Source organism: Euphorbia lathyris, chromosome 10, assembly GCF_963576675.1.
Source record: "Euphorbia lathyris chromosome 10, ddEupLath1.1, whole genome shotgun sequence".
Classification (NCBI taxonomy): domain Eukaryota; kingdom Viridiplantae; phylum Streptophyta; class Magnoliopsida; order Malpighiales; family Euphorbiaceae; genus Euphorbia; species Euphorbia lathyris.
In genome coordinates this window covers 5043457-5053706 of record NC_088919.1, presented here as the reverse complement: position 1 = coordinate 5053706, position 10250 = coordinate 5043457, and positions in this window count along the sequence as shown.

The window sequence follows — 10250 nt, the reverse complement described above, 5'->3', positions numbered from 1 at the left end:
CTAACCACATTACGTGCAGCCATTCTAGGTTTCGTAGATTTAGGACGTGTTTATTAGGAAAGTGAGAAAGAGTCGACCCCAGCGTCGCGTGTCATTCAGGAGGCATACTAGTTATGTCGTGACGTATCCCATACATCTTTGCCTTATCGTACCTATGTGTTGGGATGCATCTATGCGTCCTTGGCACGTCTCGCGCGTCTTCACCGTGTCGTTTGTATGCTAGCTAGGAGGCATGTCCATTATGTCGTGACGTATCCTATGCGTCTTTGCCTTAGCATACCTTATGCATGGTAGTGTACCTCATATGTTTCTTCAGTGTCGTAAGCACTAGTCGGAAGGTACAACCCTTATGTCATGGCATGTCCCATACGCTTTGGTTTTGTCATACCCCGTATGTCACAGCACCTCCAATATGTCCTTACCCTGTCAAGAGGCGTACTGTTCTCTCGTGACGTATCCCCTATGTCCTTGCAGTGTCGTGTCATCACGCGTCCACCCGTCAGAAGTCCCACCTGTCATGTGGTGACGTATTCCTTACATCTTTACTTTGTCGTACCCCTGAGGACGTAACGCACCCCCATGCATTTTCCATTAATCATTCAGACACCGATCAAGGGCCGTACCTGTTATGCTATGACGTATACCACATGTATTTTCCCTGTTGTGCCTCGTATATTATGATCCATTCCTTGTGCCTCTACCACGTCATTACATATCGGTCAGAAGGGGTACCATGTGTGTCATAACGCATCATGTACATCTTAGCCTCATTCCTTGCGCCAAGCAAGGGGCATGAGTTGCATGCCCCATATGTCAGGGCATATCAGGTGCTTGTTCACCATGTTATATACGTTAGACGAAAGGCATACCATTTGGGCCGTGATGTATCCCATACATCCTTACCTCGTCCCATCTTCCATATCGTGAAGTGTCCCATGCGTCCCCATCACGTCAGCTATGGACCAGTCAAGACGTGTACTCGATGCACCACCATGCATCACGTACGTTCGGGTATTGTCAAGGTTGTACATCGCGATAGGTCGCATATGCATCTTCCATATCAGATACACTAGTCTAGAGCCATATCCCGTGTAACAGAAGACATACCCCGTATGTCGTGATGAATCTCGCGCATCTTTACCATGCCTCACATACCCGTCAAGTGGAGCACCTTTAGACCTTGAGGTATTCCCTACGTCTTCGTCGTGTTATACTTTGTGTGGGATACGCCGTGCACATCTTTATCGTCTTGTTTATACCATTAGAGAGTGTACCTAGTGCATCGTGACATGTCACATGCGCCTTCACCGTAGTGTTTACGTCATCCGGAGACATATCCCATATGTCGTAATGTATCCCGCATCCCTCTATCATGGTTAGGACTTGTTTGGTGGTCATACCCCGCTTGTCCTGACATTCGCATCATGGGGCCGGTCCTGTATACTGTCCGCATGGTCAACTCAAGACATACTATGTGTGTCGCCATGTATGTCGGTTGTTCAAAAAAATAATAATAATAATAATAATATCACGACGTCGGTTCCCTCGAGACTCGAATTAACCATTCATCACATGCCTCATACACGTCCTACTTATGCCTCAAGACATACCATGTATGTCGCTACGCCTTAACCAACACATCTCAAGATTATGACTGGCACCTTGATCTCAAATAGAACCATAATCTCACGGGTCGTCGTCACCTCCCTTTCGTATCTCAAGACATACCCACGGATGTCGCCACGCTATACACAATTGCCCAGGTGATTCTAAATTACGTTGTTGTATTATCCATGCCCCTCACCTCATAGGTTGCCATCATGACCTTCGTACGCTAAGACATGCCACGTGTGTCGGCGCGCCGTGCACCTATACTCCAAAGTTACGTGGTTGTAAGATTGAAACCTTAGGGTCGAGTGAACTGTTTCACACGAATCTCGTTTACCTGTCATCATTCGCATCTGGGGGAGGTAGTCCATACGTAGCACCTCCGTATTTTAGAGTTGTGGACAATGCCTTGAAGCTCCAAAACGAACCCTTAACTGGTGTGTTGTCCACGCTTCCCATTTGTACCTTTGGGTGCGCCACGTGGGTCGTCATAGTGCCCCCTCGTATTTACATCATCCCACTGTTCGGACCCCAGGTTCACATTGACCCTCTGACGCACGCTTCACACGAAGTCACAACGTCACATCCGCGCTTTAACTAGCGCCTCGTCACATCTAATGAATCTATGCGTTATTGTACTAACCTCTTGGCTAGTAGGTCATCGTCACACCCCATTGGTACCCTCGGTCGTACCTTGTATGTCGACATGTCATTATACTAGGGTAACCCGCGCATCCTTGGTCTTCTTGAGACACCCCGTCGCATCTTCAAAACAGCCAAATCGATATGAGACGTAACAGGTGTGTCACCGTATATCGTAACACATGTGACACTAGTGCTTCGAACGTGTATCAGCTTTCGGCACATATCCCGTATGTCACCGCTTGCGCTTTAATCATACGTTGGGCCTTGTCAAAACGTGCCCCACATGTCGCCTTGTCATCGGCAGTATTTGTAACCCACGAATATGTTATTAGGCTATCCAATTCTAGACCGACCTTTGACGCACGTTCCGTGTGTCATCCCTCGCACCTTACTCACATATCAAAGACTGAGTCGTTTATACCATCCAGTCAGGGTTAAGCTAGTGGCACACACCCCTATACGCGGTTTGGTACGTCCTGTTCGCAGGTCAAATGTCGAGTCATTCATGTCATTGAGTTCAAGTCGAATCTGGGGCAAGTTCATATATGTCATCACGTGCATCTCGCTTACATCTCCAATGTCGAGTCATTTGTATCGTCAGGTTTGAGTCGAACGTTTGGCACGTACCTGTCATATAGAGTGATTCGTGTCGTCGAGTTCAAGTCATACCCTTAGGCACGTACCCTATAGGCTCCATCTCGAGCGTCCCGCTCACATATTGACACACTGAGTTGTTCATGTCGTGAGGCTCCTATCAAACTTTTGACGTACGCCCCGTAAGTCGTTACTCATGTCTTGAGTACGACTCAAACAATGGTTTGTTTGTATTGTCAAACCTTTGACACGCTCCCCCTACATCATTGGTACCATTGTCTATGTGCCCCAAACTCCGAATTGCCTTATTTACGAGTCTGAGACATATGCCCTATGTGTCGTTATTTGGGTCTCACTCGTATCAGTAGTATCGAGTTGTTCGTACCGCGTCTAAGTCCAACGTTTGGCACTTACCTCTAAGGTCTTGGTTTGCACCTTCGTTGCTCCTCAAATTGTTCATAGTGATAGGTTCCAGTCGAACTATCGACGTCTACCCTGTGTGTCTTTGTTGGTATCTCAAATATCGGTGATGGACCAAATACGTCATAAATATCCACATAAGATCGTTAGGAGTTCTCATAAAACATATCATCGTCAGGTTTGCGCTATGAAACAAATTAACCTTTGACATATACCAGGTAAGTCATTGTTTCCGTCTCGTTGGTACCTCGATCGGGTTAAGGCCCTCTCATTCTACCAGATGCACCGATGTCCGCAAATTCATCGAGGTATTTGTGTCTCTAGCTTGAGTTAATCCTTAGACTGCACCCTGCGTGTCGGTATTGTGTCTAGCTGACACCTCCAATGTTGTAGGAGATACCTCTTGAGTCATCTCTGCGCGTCATCTATGCCCAAGTTGGTCAGTTAACACGTGTGTCGTATGTGTACCCTATCCGTGTCTCGTACCCAGCATGTCGAATTTCCCCCACAACGGTCGAAATCCCGAAATCGATCCATCATGTCATTCGTGAGTTGTGTATGATTCAATCGTGGGGGCACATCAAACGTGACTCCCATCATGCCTTTTGGCTACCTCTAAGACATACCGTAGGAGTTAATAATTGGCACATACCTCGTATGTTGACATATGCATCCTATTTGGACCTCGAGTATCAGGTATTCCGTGTTCATTGTCCCATCAAATGATACCCATCATTGTAATAGTTGCTTTCCGAGCTGGCAACTGGCGCACATCACGTATGTCACTCGTGTCTTCCTTATGCCTTAACCTGTTTGAGGCACACCCCGTGTGTTACCATTTTTTGCATAGCACGCCAAGGTTCCGTTGGTACGTCTACGTATTTGTATCTTGGGTTTAAACTAACCATTGACCCACGCCCCATATGTGGTGGTCTCGTCCCGCTTGCTTCTAGTTTAGGACACACCCTCTATGTCGATTTGTTTCAGGAAACTTGTGTTTCCTAGAAAGCCGGTTCCCTGCTATCAGTATCGTTACCAGGTAAACTATGGACACATGCCCCACACGTCTCCATCATGGTCTGTTTAGGTCTCGGACATACCATGAGCGTCACATCAGCCCGTGTAACGCCCCGTATCTTCAAAGTACGTCATTACAACCGATGATGACAATCCCTAACATACACCTCATACATAGTCGCTTATGTTGTTTTTTTAGATCGTGAGTCATGTCGATGTACCAAGTATGTCATTCCCCCCACTCATGTCGTTACCCCTCGAATGTATCTACACGTCACGGATATCATCGGGGTACACTCTCGTTTACCTAGCGTCCTAGGGAATTCTACTTATCACGAGGGTCGTCTCAATCTCACAAGTGTCAGTCGTGTCAAGCGTCATTCAACATTGTACATCTTATAAAGCATTGCAAGGTAAACTTGTAGGGTTCGTACTAATGTGTGTATAACAGTTGAAATGGTTTCGGGCATCGGCACTTCCAAACAGGTAAGTTAGCACAAACGATCAAAGTACTGCCGACGGCTCTGGTAAAAAAAAAGAGAAAAAAAGGGTTTAGCTCTAGTCAAATCATGTTTATGTTGTGAGAAATAAAGTGCAGACCACGAATCATGCATAAATCATACATCCATCTATAGGAGGCACAAATAGATAGCTTTAGCATTCGCATCGCACGTGCATCATCAAAATTCATAATGCCTAAAAAGCTCCACTCACCGATCCTTTCTCTTTCCTTGTTAGAAACCCAACTCATGGCCCAGTCCAGCAATTCAAACCACAATCTTAAGAGTCGTGTGCAAGGGGCTTTAGCCAAATACATCTTTTCTGATGAGTTCAAACGTGCTCTTAATGATCCGGAGAATACTAAGCATAAAGGGGTTGAAAATTCCCAAGAGATGATAGGAGATTTCAATCTCAGAGCAGAAATCGAGCGAGTTCTTCCCGATATCCTTGCTTCAGATGAATTCAAGATAGAGCTGAAAAGGTTGGTCAGGGAGGTCCTAAGCGAGTCACTGGTTGCGGAGATCCCGAAAGCCGTTGTGGAGAAACCTATTTTCCAGCTCGCGTCACAAGTTAATCCACAAACATTCACTCCACCAAGGGTAGTCTCACACCATATTTCACGAACACAACAAGATCCAAATCATTAGGGACATGGGATTACCAGGGTTGTTCGCCCTCCGTCGCCCACTCAGTATAGAAGGGAGGAAAGGGAATTCTCCACTTTCACCCAACCCTTGTTTGAAGTGTTGGAGGGTCTACGAATGCGTGACATACTTCACCCTCTACCAGCCATGGGAGGTCAAACCACTGAATTAGTCAAACGCGGGGGCTACTGCCACTTCCACCAGAAATATGGTCACGAAACAAACACTTGCATGAGGTTGAAACATGAAATCCAAGATCTCATCGAAGCTGGAAAGATAAGTGATCCAGATCTTTCTCAACAGATGAAGCCTTCGACTTGTTCCTTGAATGGCGAAGTCTACAACGGATCAGGATAATCTAAAGAAGAAGTTCCCGAGATTGAGGACACTTATGAAGTGGGAGAATCTGAAGCTTCTTGAAATAGCATGAGAGAGAGGAGTGCACTTGTAGTCTTTATCCTTGTCTTTTATTTTATCTTCTATTCCACAAGATGTTATTAACCTCCTTTTGAATTCAATGAAATTTCGTTTCCGCAAATTTATCCTAAACATACGTACTTACATTTGATATCTACTCAATTGAGATATTCCCGCTTCTATCATGGCACGGACGTAAGCTCTAGAATATACTTATTACTCAGTACTTAACCACTGAAGAGAGAAAATTAAGAGAGTAAAAAAAAAGAAAAAAAAAGCAAAATAAATCATGAGAAACGATTCCCTGACTCTACGATGATAAGTCGGGCGTAGACCCATCAAACGAAGGGTTCTCATCGGCTTTTGGCAGAAAGAAGATTGAGCGACAATCAACAAAGTCCAAAAGAGAGAAAAAGAAAAGAAAATATGGAGCAAGCAACAAGCCCTCAGAGCCATACTTACACTGAGGCACCGACAAAGATTTCTCCCCCCAAAGGGGGACACAAGTACAGGAGTGCGCCATTTAGAACGAGGCGGGGGCAACTAACCTATCAGCGATAAAGTATTTTGTTCCAGGATCAACGAAAGGGTTTAGACCTATGATGACTCAAAGTTAAACAAAGGAAGAAGAAAAAAGAAAAAAAATGATGCTAAAAAGGCCCTGGGGCAAAGTCAAGTCAATCAGAAGTAAAAGAAAATAAATCAAAAGCTGACGTGATCAGCCAAGAGGCGTCAAGGTGGCAAGAGCGGTTGACATTGTCCAACAAATGTGTAATCAAATGTACGAGAAAAGCTCACTGTAACGAAGAAAGATCAAATGCGTAGTCAAGTGAAGCCGAAGGCGGCAACAAAGTTCAGAACTTTAATCAATCTCGAGGGAACCGAGGAATCCTTCTCATGAAAATTAAAAAAAAAAAAAGAAAGAAAGAAAATCCCGATAGGTTGAAAATCCGCAAAGGACGGCCTATGCAATAATAAGGGACACCCCAATAAGTGAAAACCCCACGGGGCGCTTATTTGAAAATTCCAGGGTAAAAGGAGAGAGTTAAAATAACTGAAGTGTGAAAACCCGAAAGGGCATGCTTTGGTGATAGTGGTTAATAAACTGAGCAGTAAACAATTCAATGTATCTTTGCCAGGTGCTTTATTTAAGCTAGACGGTTGCATTTGTAATGAAAACACCCGCATCAATAGACACCCCATCTCAACTGAAATCACCCCAACACCCATAAACCGATCCAAAATCTATAAAAAAGAAAAACTAAAAAAAAAAGACTATTCCTCTCTCTCATGCTCCATGAAGTCTGGTTCCTCTGCTCCTATGTGGTCCTCTCAAGGGTCAAACTTCGACCGAAGCGTCTCTCCTCCATAGCTACTCCCAACGGCAGTATCCCTAGTTTGGCGCACATGAAATCTCACCTCGAGTTGGCAGGGGCATACGCTAGCATCAACTTCTAACCTACGCCAAGACGGTAACTTTAATCGGGGGCACGGCCCTACAATCAGATCAACGTCCATCTCACTTCGGAAGCTTCTCCATTAACGAAGGCATCGGGCATGAACTCATCGTCAAATGATTAGCATAGAAATGGCCCGTGGATATAAACCCCCTGTGCTATCCGGTATCATTCACAATCAAGAAAGAAAGAAAAGGAGAAGAAAAATTGAACAAAAAGGTTGGATTGAAAACCTCAAAAGAGGCGATCCAAGCAAAAGGAGAGATAGAGAAAATCAGTGAGATATAGAAAAGATGAATTGAAAACCCCTAGGGGCAGTTCATGCAAAAGGAGAGATAGAGAATATCGGAGAGATCCTGTTGAGTTGAAAACCCGAAAAGGGTAGCTCAGGCAAAAATCAGGGAGAAAATGAATACGTCAAACTCTGGTTAAAAGCGAGAGCCCCTTTGACACGAGCTCATCAAGACCAACTCCTCATCCTTACAACCCTTGGTTTCAAACTTAACCTCGCCCTCATCCTCGCACTCCTCGGGGACGGCCCGAAACATCATTTCTCGATCTGAAGCTACGAAAATCCTCCAAGCCTATGAAAAGGGAATCCATCCGAGCATCTCATCCACATGTACATAGTTTGCATTCCCACATGTCCATACATCCATATAAAGCAAAGCACATAGGCCACACGTGCGCACATTCAAACATACGCACGGTCACCTGCATACGCACATATAAGTGTTTACATGCATCCATAGATTAGGCTACATCCACCCATCTCTATGCATCGCCACATACCTTTCCTTGACATAAGCTCATCAAAACCAAATTCTCGTCCTTATAACCCTTGGTTTCAAACTTATCCTCACCCTCGTCCTTGCACACCTTGGGGATGGCCCGAAGCATCATTTATCGATCTAAAGCTACCGAAATCCTCCAACCTATGAAAAGGGAATCCATTCGACCATCTCATCCACACATACATAGTTTGCATACACATGTCCATACATCCGCATAAAGCAAAACACATAAGCCACACTTATGCACATTCAAACACACGCACAGTCACCTGCACACACACACACATAGGTGTTTACATGCATCCATAGACTAGGCTACATTCACCCATCTATATGCATCACTACACGCCTGCAGTCGATTTAGAGACTAGGATCGCTAGAAAGAGCCATTTTACCTGCGGTCGATTTAGAGACCAGGGTTGCTTTTAAGCCATTTTGCCTGCGGTCGATTTAGAGACCAGGGTTGCTTTTGAGCCATTTTGCCTGCGGTCGATTTAGAGACCAGGGTTGCTTTTGAGCCATTTTACCCGCGGTCGTGGACCAGGGTTGCTTTTGAGCCATTTTACCCGCGGTCGTGGACCAGGGTTGCTTTTGAGCCATTTTGCCTGCGGTCGATTTAGAGACCAGGGTTGCTTTTGAGCCATTTTACCCGCGGTCGTGGACCAGGGTTGCTTTTGAGCCATTTTACCCGCGGTCATGGACCAGGGTTGCTTTTGAGTCATTTTACCCGCGGTCGTGGACCAGGGTTGCTTTTGAGCCATTTTACCCGCGGTCGTAGACCAGGGTTGCTTTTGAGCCATTTTACCCTGGTCGTGGACCAGGGTTGCTTTTGAGCCCTTTTACCTGCGGTCGATTGAGAGACCAGGGTTGCTATTGAGCCGCTTTACTTGCAGTTGATTTAGAGACTAGGTTCCCAGAAAGAGCGTCCATCCGCGGCCGATTTAGAGGCAAGGACAGATCGAAGATGAGGAAGGAACTTGCGACATGGAGGTCAGGTATGCTCCCTCCTACTCTTTACGTGTCTTTTACTTTTATATGTTTTACATTGCATGTGTTACGTTAGCAAAAAACGTTTTCAAAACACACACATCACTGTCAAAAAAGAAAAGTAGGGGCAACTGTAGACACCGAGTCGGAGGACCTGTGACGAAAACCTGAAAACAAGACGGTTGAAACAATTGATTCCGGAAGTTTTGAAAAATAAAAAATATATAAAGAATAATAAGTACATAATAAAGAAGAAAGAGTTACGGCAGGTCGCTGTTGTTGATCGGATGGCTCGCGAATACTTAGCGGCATGGTGCGAGTGCTTAGCGGCGCCCGACGCACGTTCGACGACAGTCGGACGCGCGCTCGACGATGCAAAGCGCGCGCTCGACGTCCGTCGGATGCACGCATCCAACCACGAATGGCACGTGCTCGGCATCCGAGCGATGCACGGGCCCGGCGGCGCGGAACGCACGCTCGTCGGCCACGAGGCGTGTGCGCCCGGCAGTGCGAAACGCACGTTCGGTGGCCACTACGCGTGGACGCCCGACGGCGCGAGACGCGCCCCGACGGCCGTTGGACGAGCGCCCAACCACGTCGGGCGGATGCCCAACCTTGCGTTGGGCGCTCGCCCAACGCTGTTGGGCGGCCGCCCAACAATGTTGGGCGGTAGCCCAACGGAGGGTTGGGCGGCCGCCCAACCCCCTTGGGCGACGCCCGATTTTACTCGGGCGTCGCCCATTTTTCCGGGGATCCGTTTGCCTATAAAAGGCACGGATCCCCATGCATTTTAGGGAGGGGGAATTTTTAGAGCTTTCTCACTCTAAACATTTTTAGAGAGAGAAAGTCAATTTTTTGGAGAAAATATTTTTTCTCCCAAAAAAATCCAAATTTTCCCAAAGTTAAATTTTTACTAAAAAAACACAAAAAACCGGAAAATCATGACTCGTGGAATCAATCGGCTTCGACTGTCAGATACCGAACTTGAGGTATTATCCGAGGACTAGACTCGTTTTATTTTATTTAATTTATTTCTTTTCCTTTATTTATGTTTATGTTATAGTTTTTATTTATTTAGTTATTCTTTTATTTTATCACGTTTTATTTAATGTGGCATATTTATTTAATTTTCGTCTCGTGTTGAATAAATTCGGTTTTGCTTTAAA